The sequence below is a fragment of the Pristiophorus japonicus genome, chromosome 4 (genome assembly GCF_044704955.1).
Source record: "Pristiophorus japonicus isolate sPriJap1 chromosome 4, sPriJap1.hap1, whole genome shotgun sequence".
Taxonomy (NCBI): domain Eukaryota; kingdom Metazoa; phylum Chordata; class Chondrichthyes; family Pristiophoridae; genus Pristiophorus; species Pristiophorus japonicus.
The window spans coordinates 202,797,843-202,813,887 of record NC_091980.1 but is presented as its reverse complement, the minus strand read 5'-3'; positions in this window follow the sequence as shown (position 1 = coordinate 202,813,887).

The following is a 16,045-nucleotide window of genomic DNA, read 5'->3' as shown; positions in this document are numbered from 1 at the left end:
AGAAGTACGTCCTCGGGGTGGGAAGTCAGTCCTGGGGGGAGACGTCAGTCCTCGGGGAGAGAAGTCAGACTTCGGGGAGGAGTCAGTCCTCGCGGAGAGAAGTCAGTCCTCGGGGAGAGAGTCAGTCCACGGGGAGAGAAGTCGGTCCTCGGGGCGAGAAGTCAGTCCTCGGGAAGAGCAGTCAGTCCACGGGGAGAGAAGTCAGTTCTCGGGGAGAGGAGTCAGTCCACGGGGATAGACGTCAGTCCTCGATGAGAGAAGTCAGTCCTCAGGGAGAGAGTCAGTCCTCGGGGAGGGAAGTCAGTCCTCGGGGAGAGAAGTCAGTCCACGGGGAGAGAAGTCAGTCCACGGGGAGAGAAGTCAGTCCACGGGGAGAGAAGTCAGTCCTCGAGGAGAGCAGTCAGTCGTCGGGGAGAGAAGTCAGTCCTCGGGGAGAGAAGTCAGTCCTCGGGGAGAGAAGTCAGTCCTCGGGGAGAGAAGTCAGTCCTCGGAGGGAGAAGTCAGACCACAGGGAGAGAAGTGAGTCCTCCGGGAGAGACGTCAGTCCTCTGGGAGAGGAGTCAGTCCATGGGGAGAGAAGTCAGTCCTCGGGGAGGGAAGTCAGTCCTCGGGGAGTGTCGAAATCTCGACCTCCGAAAAGAATGACTCCGACACTTACAGCTCCGATGGAAGTTTCCCTTTTAATTTACTTGCTCGCAAGGGGTAAGTTTCACTCAGTCAAGGGCTAAAATGAAACCTCCGCAATGGTACAGCTTCACAAGATATTTATACAGTAAAACCCAAGTTCTGGCCTCTCCCTGTGTATTGCTCTGTCTCACAGTCAGTGAATACAGATAAAGAGTTAATTACTATATCCTGGACTGAAATGGTGTCAAGATATTTCCTTTTGTCAGGGTTATCAGAAAGCCAAACGGCCATTACTCCATGAGTCATAGGTAATGGGCTATCACCTGTCTTGTATTGTATCAGGATTATCCAATTTCCTGGTCAGTTTACCTGTTTGCTTCAAATGGATGAGGTAAAGGAAAGAGATAATGGCTAGAAGATAAGGGTGGGGTGACATGGAACTCCTGTAGTGTAGACAATAGGAGAGCACCATGGGGGGTTACTTGTCTCAGCATGACTTGTCTCCTAGCTGTCTGATAACCATCAGCCATCTAACAGCAGGTTTAGCTGTTAATAATAAGCTGGCTGCTAAAATGCAGAAAGTTCTGGAAGGGCCAGGACTCCATTTTAATCAAAAGGCACACAAATACCGTATGGTATCAGCTTAGATAAAAATACATTTCCACATTCCCCCATTTTGTCCTTCACAAGGACAACTCAATCCATTCTGATCTTGTACAGTCTCTCCATTTCCATTTCTTTTAGTTTCATTACTCACTAGGCATATTATACCCTCAGGATTTCCTATTCTGGGAGTAATGCTTAGGAAGGGAGGCTGATGGTTATTATCATAATTGGGCTGGTACCATCCCTGGAAGGCTGTGAGTTTATACCCTGCCGACCTCCATTCTGTTTGCTCCTTCGTTTCTGGCCCCTTAGTTAGTCTTGTCCTGTTTTGCACTGTCAACCATTCTACCATTTCTGATTCATTAAAGGGGACAGATCTCAGGGGAATACCCCCCCTGGAGTGGACAGGTACATGGGAACATATCCAGCAACTCGACAAGTTTCTTTCTTGAGCATACCTATGACTCAGTGCCATAAATACGTTTACGTGCAATTCCCTTCGGTGGTGGGTCTGTACCCCTGGTGTAATCAATAATGCGAAGTAAAACCCTGTCAAGCCCAGCACCATCAGTCCCCATAGTCCATACAGTTCTTTATTCAGTCTTCCTTTTTCTGTTCCTCTGATTCCTTCGTCCCTTCCTCCTGGTCGGGTGCCCGTTTGCAATGGGATGCGTGGATCCATGTTGGTCTTTCCTTTACCTTGATTGCAGTATTGGTCGCTAGCAAGACCTGGTATGGTCCTTCGAATCTTGGCTGTAGATTGCTTTTCCTTTTAAAAATCTTGATGTAAACGAATTCCCCTGGCTCCAGGTTATGACACTTCCCTTCCGCTGGCTTGACTTGGGCTTCCTTTACCTGTGAATGAAAGCTGGAAATACATTTGGTTAGTGCAATACAATAATTCAACATATTTTCCTCCATTTTGTGGATGTCCATCTGTTTTGCAGTAAATGGTGCTGTAAAAGGTAGTCGTTGGGGACGTCCCATAACTATCTCATGTGGTGACAAGCCTGTTGTTCTGTTGGTTGCAGATCGCATTACCATCAAAGCTAAGGGCAGCAGTTCTGTCCATTTCAGTCCAGTGTCATTGCATAGTTTTGCCAGCTTATTTTTAAGCATTCCATTATATCTTTCAACAAGTCCAGCTGATTGTGGATGATAACTGCAATGAAAACGTTGATTAATCTGTAAAGCTTTACACATTTCTCTTATGACAGTTCCCGTGAAATGTGACCCGTTATCACTGGAAAGCTTAGCAGGGATTCCGAAGCGCGGTACAATTTCTTTTAACAAACATTTAGCAACAGTAGTGGCATCGGCCTTTTTACATGGAAAGGCTTCAATCCATCTAGAGAACACATCTACAATAACTAATACATACTTGGATCCCATACACATAGGTAATTCAATAAAATCCATTTGTAAATGTACAAAAGGTCCGACTGGATTTGGGTGGGAGGCAGATTCTACTTTTTCCGTCTTACCCGGATTCATTGTCTGACAGGTAACACAATTTTCACAGATTTGTTTTGCAATTGCCGAAATACCTGGTGCATACCAAGTTGCCAAAATATAATCTGCCAATCCCCCTTTGCCTGCATGTGTGAATGTATGAACACATCGGGCAATCCATGGAAGTAAGGATCTAGGGGCCACCACGCGGCCGTCATGGTGAACCCATATTCCTTCTGGATTTTTATAACATTGATCCTTCGTCCAGGTCACCACCTCCTCCGTACTGGCCTGTGTCTGGAAGGCCAGCACGTCATTAATAGTGGGTGGCGGGTCTGAGCAATTATTTTTCCTTAGTGGGAACAATGACACCTGCATCCCCCCTTTCGACAGAGCTGCTGACTTAGCTGCATTATCAGCTCTGGCATTCCCAAGTGCCACCTCATTCGACTGGCCTGTATGTGCCTGGCATTTGATAATGGCAAGTTTTAAGGGGCATTAAATGGCTCGCAGGAGATTTTCCACTTGTTCTGCATTTTTGATTGTCTGAGCCTGTTGCATAGCATAATAAGCTGCTGCCAACGAAGGAAGACATCCCGATAGTCCGCGTGCCACTGGGTCTAGTTGGGTACTGAAATGCCTGTCCCCATGTAACTGAGTCAAAACAGATTGTGCAAAACCCGACTTGTGATGCACAAATAAGTTGAATAGCTTAGTGTAATCTGGTAATCCCAAGGCTGGTGCTGAAGTGAGGGACTGCTTAAGGTTCTGGAAAGCATTCCGGGATACTTCATTCCACATCCTTTAAGCATTGTGAGAATATAGTAGATTCATTCACAGCTCGTAGGTCATGGACAAACCTCCATTTGTGTGGGCTTCTGAACTGGACAAATCTGTGTGTTACACGGACTTCTCATTTATGCTTATAGTGATTCACAGATCACAGAATGTAAAGTACTTGTTTTCTAATTTTATTAAAAGGCTTCCAAACCCAAGATTTTTTCACAATACACCCAAAATGTTGATCAAGAGATCACCTGAAATATCTCAAAATCCCAATTCAACTGTTTTACTGCCACTCTTTATCAAAAAAAAATCCTCTTACTGAGCTAGAAGCTTTTGTACCAAGAATTTACACCAAGGACAATGAGAGTGTACTCCCCCAGCCTGCACCTCGAGAGACCCACAAAGGCTTTTTAAAAAAAAAACATTACAACTTTTAACCACCGGGACCATGTCTCAACAAACCTATCCCTTTGTGCATTTCCTAGCTCTGTAACCTCTCATCCGAATAAATCCACACCTGCGCTTCTAACTTAAAATGTCTTAAACTTCCCACATACAGGACAACACTATGAAGGGTTAAAAAAACTTCACTTTGTTTGAAAAAGTGGGTGGAGCTAAAACAAACAGGCAGCTCCACAACTTTTCCAAACAGGTTTCCAGACACAAGGAAAAAAGACAGAAGCACTCTCATTCAAAGACAAGACATTCACGCACTCTCATTCAAAGACAAGACATTCACAAGTCTCTCTCCATTCAATAAAGCTTTTTCTTTTACTAGCTTCATTTTTTTTTCATAAGTCACTATCAGGTTCTCTTTTTTTTTTTACATTTGATTTACTTCCTCTGTTAATTTTACATGGGCTTGAAGAATCGGAACCCAGGCCTTTTCTATTACTTTCCTTTTTTTTTTTTACCTGGATCTCTGTTTATAAGACATTCCTCTAGACAAGTTGTTCTCTCTAAATTAAATGAACCATCGGGTGGAAATGGCCTGTTTTCACCCTTAGTCCACTTTACTGGTTTTTGTTTCTTTGGTCAATTGAAGACTGACCACAATTCTGGAGCAAGACATAGGCTGGTGTGCCTTTTGTGGTGTTTTAACTTGCTCCGGCACCCATTCTGGATGATTAAGATTTTCCCACAGTTTCTGATCTCACAATCCTTTCGGCCAACCGAGTTCTCTACGCCCACTTCTCCTGGCCGTTACGTGGCCTGAAAAGGCTCTTAATTCGGGCTCAGTCTGGGTGTGTGAGATATGTTGGCACGAACCAACCGTAGTTGATCAATCAGTTACTGTTTCTTTTCTTAATCAATCCTTGTGGTTTTTTTTTTCGAATCACAATTTTCCCTAGTGACTCTTCCCGTTTCTCTAATGGCAATGACTCACAAAGGTATTGCAACCAACAGTAATACAAGGACAACAAACAATATTCCCGTGAGTACAGAAATCATAACCTCTAAACAAATTCTCAGTCTGCGTTGTACGCCACTACAGACCGAGTCCTTAACTTATCCTAATAACAGCTGATAAAACTTAAGGTTCCGTACCCAAACTCTTTGATCGATTGCGCTCTTTTTTTTTAATAGTCTTATCACAAAAGAACCCCTTCCGAATTAAAAACAATAAAAATCTTATCACATAAGAACCTTCGATCGATTATTAGCGCTTTCTTTTTTTCTTTTCTTTTAATAGTCTTATCACATAAGAACCCCTTCCGAATTAAAAACAATAAAAATCTTATCATATAAGAACCTGGAACCCTTTTCGATCGACTAGCGCTTTCTTTTACCTACTGAAACCTTCCCCGGGCTGTCTCGAGATTTTTTTCCAGAACCTGTTCTCTTCTGCTGGCGAGCTGAGAAAGAAATGGTTATAAAAAAAATACCTTTAACTTTTAAATGCCGAGTCTTGTAGATGCAGTACCTCAGCTGTGGACAACAGATTACATCTGCGATTCAACAGTGAAGAAACCTCTTGTGAGCAAAGGCTCACCTTGTTTGGCCACCGAAGCCTTTCACTGGAGAGGCACTATGCCTGTATCCGTTTTACTCACAGAACAGAGAGTATGCATCTCGGTGGAACCTCCAATAACTGTCGAAATCTCGACCTCCGAAAAGAATGACTCCGACACTTACAGCTCCGATGGAAGTTTCCCTTTTAATTTACTTGCTCGCAAGGGGTAAGTTTCACTCAGTCAAGGGCTAAAATGAAACCTCCGCAATGGTACAGCTTCACAAGATATTTATACAGTAAAACCCAAGTTCTGGCCTCTCCCTGTGTATTGCTCTGTCTCACAGTCAGTGAATACAGATAAAGAGTTAATTACTATATCCTGGACTGAAATGGTGTCAAGATATTTCCTTTTGTCAGGGTTATCAGAAAGCCAAACGGCCATTACTCCATGAGTCATAGGTAATGGGCTATCACCTGTCTTGTATTGTATCAGGATTATCCAATTTCCTGGTCAGTTTACCTGTTTGCTTCAAATGGATGAGGTAAAGGAAAGAGATAATGGCTAGAAGATAAGGGTGGGGTGACATGGAACTCCTGTAGTGTAGACAATAGGAGAGCACCATGGGGGGTTACTTGTCTCAGCATGACTTGTCTCCTAGCTGTCTGATAACCATCAGCCATCTAACAGCAGGTTTAGCTGTTAATAATAAGCTGGCTGCTAAAATGCAGAAAGTTCTGGAAGGGCCAGGACTCCATTTTAATCAAAAGGCACACAAATACCGTATGGTATCAGCTTAGATAAAAATACATTTCCACAGGAGAGAGTCAGTCCACGGGGAGAGAAGTCGGTCCTCGGGGCAAGAAGTCAGTCCTCGGGAAGAGCAGTCAGTCCACGGGGAGATAAGTCAGTTCTCGGGGAGTGAAGTCAGTCCGCGGGGAGAGAAGTTAGTCCACGGGGAGAGAAGTCAGTCCTCGGGCAGAGAAGTCAGTCCTCGGGGAGAGAAGTCAGTCCTCGGGGAGAGAAGTCAGTCATTGCGGAGAGAAGTCAGTCCATGCGGAGAGAAGTCAGTCTTCGAGGAGAGAAGTCAGTCCATGGGGAGAGAAGTCAGTCCTTGGGGAGGGAAGTCAGTCCTTGGGGAGGGAAGTCAATCCTCGGGGAGAGAAGTCAGTCCACGGGGAGAGAATTCAGTCCACGTCGAGAAAAGTCAGCCCTCGGGGAGAGAAGTCAGTCCTAGGGTAGAGAAGTCAGTCCTCGGGGAGAGAAGTCAGTCCTCGGGGAGAAGTCAGTCCTCGGGGAGTGAAGTCAGTCCTCGGGCAGTGAGTCAATCCATGGGGAGGGAGTCAGTCCTCGGGGAGAGACGTCAGTCCTCGGGGAGAGAAGTCAGTCCTCAGGGAGAAGTCAGTCCTCGGGGAGAGAAGTCAGTCCACGGGGAGAGAACTCTGTCCTCGGGGAGAGAATTCAGTCCATGGGGAGAGAAGTCAGTCCTCGGGGAGAGAAGTCAGCCCTCGGGGAGAGAAGTCAGCCCTCGGGGAGAGAAGTCAGTCCTCGGAGGGAGAAGTCAGACCACAGGGAGAGAAGTGAGTCCTCGGGGAGAGACGTCAGTCTTCGGGGAGAGAAGTCAGTACACGGGGAGAGAAGTCAGTCCACGGGGAGAGAAGTCAGTCCACGGGGAGAGAAGTCAATCCTCGACCAGAGCAGTCAATCCTCGGGGAGAGAAGTCAGTCCAGGGGGAGAGAAGTCAGTCATCGGGGAGAGATGTCAGTCCTCGGGGAGAGATGTCAGTCCTCGGGGAGAGAGGTCATTCCTCTGGGAGAGGAGTCAGTCCACGGGGAGAGAAGTCAGTTCTCGAGAAGAGCAGTCAGTCCTCGGGGAGTGAAGTCAGTCCACGGGGAGAGAATTCAGTCCACGGGGAGAGAAGTCAGTCCTCGGGGAGAGAAGTCAGTCCTCGGGGAGAGAAGTCAGTCCATGCGGAGAGAAGTCAGTCCTCGGGGAGAGAAGTCAGTCCATGGGGAGAGAAGTCAGTCCTCGGGGAGAGAAGTCAGTCCTCGGGGAGAGAAGTCACTCCTCAGGGAGAGATGTCAGTCCTCGGGGAGAGAGGTCAGTCCTCGGCGAGAGAGGTCAGTCCTCTGGGAGAGGAGTCAGTCCATGGGGAGAGAAGTCAGTCCTCGGGAAGCGCAGTCAGTCCTCGGGGAGTGAAGTCAGTGCACGGGGAGAGAAGTCAGTCCACGGGGAGAGAAGTCAGTCCTCGGGGAGAGACGTCAGTCCTCGGGGAGTGAGTCAGTCCACGGGGAGAGAAATCAGTCCTCCGGGAGAGAAGTCAGTCGTCAGGGAGAATTCAGTTCTCGGGGAGAGAAGTCAGTCCTCGGGGAGAAGTCCGTCCTCGGGGAGAGAAGTCAGTCCAAGGGGAGAGAAGTCAGTCCTCGGGGAGAGAAGTCAGTCCACGGGGAGATAAGTCAGTCCTCGGGGAGAGAAGTCAGTCCTCGGAGGGAGAAGTCAGACCACAGGGAGAGAAGTGAGTCCTCCAGGAGAGACGTCAGTCCTCGGGGAGAGAAGTCAGTCCACGGAGAGAGAAGTCTGTCCTCGGGGAGAGAATTCAGTCCTCGCAGAGAGAAGTCAGTCCTCGGGGAGAGAAGTCAGTCCTCAGGGAGAAGTCGGTCCTCGGGGAGAGAAGTCAGTCCACGGGTGGAGAAGTCCGTCCTCGGGGAGAGAAGTCAGTCCACGGGGAGAGAAGTCAGTCCTCGGGGAGAGAAGTCAGTCCTCGGAGGGAGAAGTCAGACCACAGGGAGAGAAGTGAGTCCTCGGGGAGAGACGTCAGTCCTCGGGGAGAGAAGTCAGTCCACGGGGAGAGAAGTCAGTTCTCGGGAAGAGGAGTCAGTCCAGGGGGATAGACGTCAGTCCTCGAGGAGAGAAGTCTGTCCTCGGGGAGGGAAGTCAGTCCTCGGGGAGAGAAGTCAGTCCACGGGGAGAGAAGTCAGTCCACGGGAGAGCAGTCAGTCCACGGGGAGAGAAGTCAGTCCTCGGAAACTGAAGTCAGTCCTCGGGGAGAGAAGTCAGTCCTCGGGGAGAGAGTCTGTCCTTCGGGAGACAAGTCAGTCCACAGGGAGAGAAGTCAGTCCTCGGGGAGTGAAGCCAGTCCTCGGGCAGTGAGTCAATCCATGGGGAGGGAGTCAGTCCTCGGGGAGAGACGTCAGTCCTCGGGGAGAGAAGTCAGTCCTCAGGGAGAAGTCAGTCCTCGGGGAGAGAAGTCAGTCCTCGGGCAGAAGTCCGTCCTCGGGGAGAGAAGTCAGTCCACGGGGAGAGAAGTCCGTCCTCGGGGAGAGAATTCAGTCCATGGGGAGAGAAGTCAGTCCTCGGGGAGAGAAGTCAGCCCTCGGGGAGAGATGTCAGCCCTCGGGGAGAGAAGTCAGTCCTCGGAGGGAGAAGTCAGACCACAGGGAGAGAAGTGAGTCCTCGGGGAGAGACGTCAGTCTTCGGTGAGAGAAGTCAGTCCACGGGGAGAGAAGTCAGTCCACGGGCAGAGAAGTCAGTCCACGGGGAGAGAAGTCAGTCCTCGACAAGAGCAGTCAGTCCTCGGGGAGAGAAGTCAGTCCACGGGGAGAGAAGTCAGTCATCGGGGAGAGATGTCAGTCCTCGGGGAGAGATGTCAGTCCTCGGGGAGAGAGGTCAGTCCTCTGGGAGAGGAGTCAGTCCACGGGGAGAGGAGTCAGTCCAGGGGGATAGACGTCAGTCCTCGAGGAGAGAAGTCTGTCCTCGGGGAGGGAAGTCAGTCCTCGGGGAGAGAAGTCAGTCCACGGGGAGAGAAGTCAGTCCACGGGAGAGCAGTCAGTCCACGGGGAGAGAAGTCAGTCCTCGGAAACAGAAGTCAGTCCTCGGGGAGAGAAGTCAGTCCTCGGGGAGAGAGTCTGTCCTTCGGGAGACAAGTCAGTCCAAAGGGAGAGAAGTGAGTCCTCGGGGAGAGACGTCAGTCCTCGGGGAGAGAAGTCAGTCCTCGGGGAGAGAAGTCAGTCCACGGGGAGAGAAGTCAGTCCACGGGGAGAGAAGTCAGTCATCGGGGAGAGAAGTCAGTCATCGGGGAGAGAGTCAGTCCTCGGGGAGAGAAGCCACTCCTCAGGGAGAAATGTCAGTCCTCGGGGAGAGAGGTCAGTCCTCGGGAAGAGCAGTCAGTCCTCGGGGAGTGAAGTCAGTCCACGGGGAGAGAAGTCAGTCCACGGGGAGAGAAGTCAGTCCTCGGGGAGAGAAGTCAGTCCTCGGGGAGAGAAGTCAGTCCATGGGGAGAGAAGTCAGTCTTCGGGGAGAGAAGTCAGTCCATGGGGAGAAAAGTCAGTCCTCGGGGAGGGAAGTCAGTCCTCGGGGAGAGAAGTCAGTCCACGGGGAGAGAATTCAGTCCAGGTCGAGAGAAGTCATCCCTTGGGGAGATAAGTCAGTCCTCGGGGAGAAGTCAGTCCTCGGGGAGAGACGTCAGTCCTCGGGTAGAGAAGTCAGTTCTCGGGTAGAGAAGTCAGTTCTCGGGGAGAGAAGTCAGTCCACGGGGAGATCAGTCAATCCTCAGGCAGAGAAGTCAGTCCACGGTGAGAGAAATCAGTCCTCGGGGAGAGAAGTACGTCCTCGGGGAGGGAAGTCAGTCCTGGGGGGAGACGTCAGTCCTCGGGGAGAGAAGTCAGACTTCGGGGGGGAGTCAGTCCTCGCGGAGAGAAGTCAGTCCTCGGGGAGAGAGTCAGTCCACGGGGAGAGAAGTCGGTCCTCGTGGCGAGAAGTCAGTCCTCGGGAAGAGCAGTCAGTCCACGGGGAGAGAAGTCAGTTCTGGGGAGAGGAGTCAGTCCACGGGGATAGACGTCAGTCCTCGATGAGAGAAATCAGTCCTCATGGAGAGAGTCAGTCCTCGGGGAGGGAAGTCAGTCCTCGGGGAGAGAAGTCAGTCCACGGGGAGAGAAGTCAGTCATCGGGGAGAGAGACAGTCCTCGAGGAGAGAAGTCACTCCTCGGGGAGAGATGTCAGTCCTCGGGGAGAGAGGTCAGTCCTCTGGGAGAGCAGTAAGTCCACGGGGAGAGAAGTCAGTCCTCGGGAAGAGCAGTCAGTCCTCGGGGAGTGAAGTCAGTCCGCGGGGAGAGAAGTTAGTCCACGGGGAGAGAAGTCAGTCCTCGGGCAGAGAAGTCAGTCCTCGGGGAGAGAAGTCAGTCCTCGGGGAGAGAAGTCAGTCCATGCGGAGAGAAGTCAGTCCATGCGGAGAGATGTCAGTCTTCGGGGAGAGAAGTCAGTCCATGGGGAGAGAAGTCAGTCCTTGGGGAGGGAAGTCAGTCCTTGGAGAGAGAAGTCAGTCCACGGGGAGAGAATTCAGTCCACGTCGAGAAAAGTCAGTCCTCGGGGAGGGAAGTCAGTCATCGGGGAGAGAAGTCAGTCCTCGGGGAGAAGTCAGTCCTCGGGGAGAAGTCAGTCCTCGGGGAGTGAAGCCAGTCCTCGGGCAGTGAGTCAATCCATGGGGAGGGAGTCAGTCCTCGGGGAGAGACGTCAGTCCTCGGGGAGAGAAGTCAGTCCTCAGGGAGAAGTCAGTCCTCGGGGAGAGAAGTCAGTCCTCGGGCAGAAGTCCGTCCTCGGGGAGAGAAGTCAGTCCACGGGGAGAGAAGTCCGTCCTCGGGGAGAGAATTCAGTCCATGGGGAGAGAAGTCAGTCCTCGGGGAGAGAAGTCAGCCCTCGGGGCGAGAAGTCAGCCCTCGGGGAGAGAAGTCAGTCCTCGGAGGGAGAAGTCAGACCACAGGGAGAGAAGTGAGTCCTCGGGGAGAGACGTCAGTCTTCGGTGAGAGAAGTCAGTCCACGGGGAGAGAAGTCAGTCCACGGGCAGAGAAGTCAGTCCACGGGGAGAGAAGTCAGTCCTCGACAAGAGCAGTCAGTCCTCGGGGAGAGAAGTCAGTCCACGGGGAGAGAAGTCAGTCATCGGGGAGAGATGTCAGTCCTCGGGGAGAGATGTCAGTCCTCGGGGAGAGAGGTCAGTCCTCTGGGAGAGGAGTCAGTCCACGGGGAGAGAAGTCAGTTCTCGAGAAGAGCAGTCAGTCCTCGGGGAGTGAAGTCAGTGCACGGGGAGAGAAGTCAGTCCACGGGGAGAGAAGTCAGTCCTCGGGGAGAGAAGTCAGTCCTCGGGGAGTGAGTCAGTCCACGGGGAGAGAAATCAGTCCTCCGGGAGAGAAGTCAGTCCTCAGGGAGAATTCAGACCTCGGGGAGAGAAGTCAGTCCTCGGGGAGAGAAGTCATGTCCTCAGGAGAAGTCGGTCCTCGTCGAGAGAAGTCAGTCCACGGGAGGTGAAGTCCGTCCTCGGGGAGAGAAGTCAGTCCACGAGGAGAGAAGTCAGTCCTCGGGGAGAGAAGTCAGTCCTCGGAGGGAGAAGTCAGACCACAGGGAGAGAAGTGAGTCCTCCGGGAGAGACGTCAGTCCTCGGGGAGAGAAGTCAGTCAACGGAGAGAGAAGTCTGCCCTCGGGGAGAGAATTCAGTCCTCGCAGAGAGAAGTCAGTCCTCGGGGAGAGAAGTCAGCCCTCGGGGAGAGAAGTCAGTCCTCGGAGGGAGAAGTCAGACTACAGGGAGAGAAGTGAGTTCCTCGGGGAGAGACGTCAGTCCTCGGGGAGAGAAGACAGTCCTCGGGGAGAGAAGTCAGTCCTCGGGGAGAGAAGTCAGTCCTCGGGGAGAGAAGTCAGTCCTCGAGGAGAGCAGTCAGTCGTCGGGGAGAGAAGTCAGTCCTCGGGGAGAGAAGTCAGTCCTCGGGGAGAGAAGTCAGTCCTCGGAGGGAGAAGTTAGACCACAGGGAGAGAAGTGAGTCCTCCGGGAGAGACGTCAGTCCTCGGGGAGAGAAGTCAGTCCACGGAGAGAGAAGTCTGCCCTCGGGGAGAGAATTCAGTCCTCGCAGAGAGAAGTCAGTCCTCGGGGAGAGAAGTCAGCCCTCGGGGAGAGAAGTCAGTCCTCGGAGGGAGAAGTCAGACTACAGGGAGAGAAGTGAGTTCCTCGGGGAGAGACGTCAGTCCTCGGGGAGAGAAGTCAGTCCTCGGGGAGAGAAGTCAGTCCTCGGGGAGAGAAGTCAGTCTACGGGGAGAGAAGTCAGTCCTCGGGGAGAGAAGTCAGTCCACGGGAAGAGAAGTCAGTTCTCGGGGAGAGCAGTCAGTCCAAGGGGATAGACGTCAGTCCTCGAGGAGAGAAGTCAGTCCTCAGGGAGCGAGTCAGTCCTCGGGGAGGGAAGTCAGTCCTCGGGGAGAGAAGTCAGTCCACGGGGAGAGAAGTCAGTCCACGGGAGAGCAGTCAGTCCACGGGGAGAGAAGTCAGTCCTCGGGAACAGAAGTCAGTCCTCGGGGAGAGAAGTCAGTCCTCGGGGAGAGAGTCTGTCCTTCGGGAGACAAGTCAGTCCACAGGGAGAGAAGTGAGTCCTCGGGGAGAGACGTCAGTCCTCGGGGAGAGAAGTCAGTCCTCGGGGAGAGAAGTCAGTCCACGGGGAGAGAAGTCAGTCCACGGGGAGAGAAGTCAGTCATCGGGGAGAGAAGTCAGTCATCGGGGAGAGAGTCAGTCCTCGGGGAGAGAAGCCACTCCTCAGGGAGAAATGTCAGTCCTCGGGGAGAGAGGTCAGTCCTCGGGAAGAGCAGTCAGTCCTCGGGGAGTGAAGTCAGTCCACGGGGAGAGAAGTCAGTCCACGGGGAGAGAAGTCAGTCCTCGGGGAGAGAAGTCAGTCCTCGGGGAGAGAAGTCAGTCCATGGGGAGAGAAGTCAGTCTTCGGGGAGAGAAGTCAGTCCATGGGGAGAGAAGTCAGTCCTCGGGGAGGGAAGTCAGTCCTCGGGGAGAGAAGTCAGTCCACGGGGAGAGAATTCAGTCCAGGTCGAGAGAAGTCATCCCTCGGGGAGAGAAGTCAGTCCTCGGGGATAAGTCAGTCCTCGGGGAGAGACGTCAGTCCTCGGGAAGAGAAGTCAGTTCTCGGGTAGAGAAGTCAGTTCTCGGGGAGAGAAGTCAGTCCACGGGGAGATCAGTCAGTCCTCAGGCAGAGAAGTCAGTCCACGGTGAGAGAAGTCAGTCCTCGGGGAGAGAAGTCAGTTCACGGGGAGAGAAATCAGTCCTCGGGGAGAGAAGTACGTCCTCGGGGTGGGAAGTCAGTCCTGGGGGGAGACGTCAGTCCTCGGGGAGAGAAGTCAGACTTCGGGGAGGAGTCAGTCCTCGCGGAGAGAAGTCAGTCCTCGGGGAGAGAGTCAGTCCACGGGGAGAGAAGTCGGTCCTCGGGGCGAGAAGTCAGTCCTCGGGAAAGCAGTCAGTCCACGGGGAGAGAAGTCAGTTCTCGGGGAGAGGAGTCAGTCCACGGGGATAGACGTCAGTCCTCGATGAGAGAAGTCAGTCCTCAGGGAGAGAGTCAGTCCTCGGGGAGGGAAGTCAGTCCTCGGGGAGAGAAGTCAGTCCACGGGGAGAGAAGTCAGTCATCGGGGAGAGAGACAGTCCTCGAGGAGAGAAGTCACTCCTCGGGGAGAGATGTCAGTCCTCGGGGAGAGAGGTCAGTCCTCTGGGAGAGCAGTAAGTCCACGGGGAGAGAAGTCAGTCCTCGGGAAGAGCAGTCAGTCCTCGGGGAGTGAAGTCAGTCCGCGGGGAGAGAAGTCAGTCCTCGGGGAGAGAAGTCAGTCCATGCGGAGAGAAGTCAGTCCATGCGGAGAGAAGTCAGTCTTCGAGGAGAGAAGTCAGTCCATGGGGAGAGAAGTCAGTCCTTGGGGAGGGAAGTCAGTCCTTGGGGAGGGAAGTCAGTCCTCGGGGAGAGAAGTCAGTCCACGGGGAGAGAATTCAGTCCACGTCGAGAAAAGTCAGCCCTCGGGGAGAGAAGTCAGTCCTCGGGGAGAGAAGTCAGTCCTCGGGGAGAAGTCAGTCCTCGGGGAGAAGTCAGTCCTCGGGGAGTGAAGTCAGTCCTCGGGCAGTGAGTCAATCCATGGGGAGGGAGTCAGTCCTCGGGGAGAGACGTCAGTCCTCGGGGAGAGAAGTCAGTCCTCAGGGAGAAGTCAGTCCTCGGGGAGAGAAGTCAGTCCTCGGGCAGAAGTCCGTCCTCGGGGAGAGAAGTCAGTCCACGGGGAGAGAAGTCTGTCCTCGGGGAGAGAATTCAGTCCATGGGGAGAGAAGTCAGTCCTTGGGGAGAGAGGTCAGCCCTCGGGGAGAGAAGTCAGCCCTCGGGGAGAGAATTCAGTCCACGTCGAGAAAAGTCAGTCCTCGGGGAGGGAAGTCAGTCCTCGGGGAGAGAAGTCAGTCCTCGGGGAGAAGTCAGTCCTCGGGGAGAAGTCAGTCCTCGGGGAGTGAAGCCAGTCCTCGGGCAGTGAGTCAATCCATGGGGAGGGAGTCAGTCCTCGGGGAGAGACGTCAGTCCTCGGGGAGCGAAGTCAGTCCTCAGGGAGAAGTCAGTCCTCGGGGAGAGAAGTCAGTCCTCGGGCAGAAGTCCGTCCTCGGGGAGAGAAGTCAGTCCACGGGGAGAGAAGTCCGTCCTCGGGGAGAGAATTCAGTCCATGGGGAGAGAAGTCAGTCCTCGGGGAGAGAAGTCAGCCCTCGGGGAGAGAAGTCAGCCCTCGGGGAGAGAAGTCAGTCCTCGGAGGAAGAAGTCCGACCACAGGGAGAGAAGTGAGTCCTCGGGGAGAGACGTCAGTCTTCGGTGAGAGAAGTCAGTCCACGGGGAGAGAAGTCAGTCCACGGGCAGAGAAGTCAGTCCACGGGGAGAGAAGTCAGTCCTCGACAAGAGCAGTCAGTCCTCGGGGAGAGAAGTCAGTCCACGGGAAGAGAAGTCAGTCATCGGGGAGAGATGTCAGTCCTCGGGGAGAGATGTCAGTCCTCGGGGAGAGAGGTCAGTCCTCTGGGAGAGGAGTCAGTCCACGGGGAGAGGAGTCAGTCCAGGGGGATAGACGTCAGTCCTCGAGGAGAGAAGTCTGTCCTCGGGGAGGGAAGTCAGTCCTCGGGGAGAGAAGTCAGTCCACGGGGAGAGAAGTCAGTCCACGGGAGAGCAGTCAGTCCACGGGGAGAGAAGTCAGTCCTCGGAAACAGAAGTCAGTCCTCGGGGAGAGAAGTCAGTCCTCGGGGAGAGAGTCTGTCCTTCGGGAGACAAGTCAGTCCACAGGGAGAGAAGTGAGTCCTCGGGGAGAGACGTCAGTCCTCGGGGAGAGAAGTCAGTCCTCGGGGAGAGAAGTCAGTCCACGGGGAGAGAAGTCAGTCCACGGGGAGAGAAGTCAGTCATCGGGGAGAGAAGTCAGTCATCGGGGAGAGAGTCAGTCCTCGGGGAGAGAAGCCACTCCTCAGGGAGAAATGTCAGTCCTCGGGGAGAGAGGTCAGTCCTCGGGAAGAGCAGTCAGTCCTCGGGGAGTGAAGTCAGTCCACGGGGAGAGAAGTCAGTCCACGGGGAGAGAAGTCAGTCCTCGGGGAGAGAAGTCAGTCCTCGGGGAGAGAAGTCAGTCCATGGGGAGAGAAGTCAGTCTTCGGGGAGAGAAGTCAGTCCATGGGGAGAAAAGTCAGTCCTCGGGGAGGGAAGTCAGTCCTCGGGGAGAGAAGTCAGTCCACGGGGAGAGAATTCAGTCCAGGTCGAGAGAAGTCATCCCTTGGGGAGATAAGTCAGTCCTCGGGGAGAAGTCAGTCCTCGGGGAGAGAC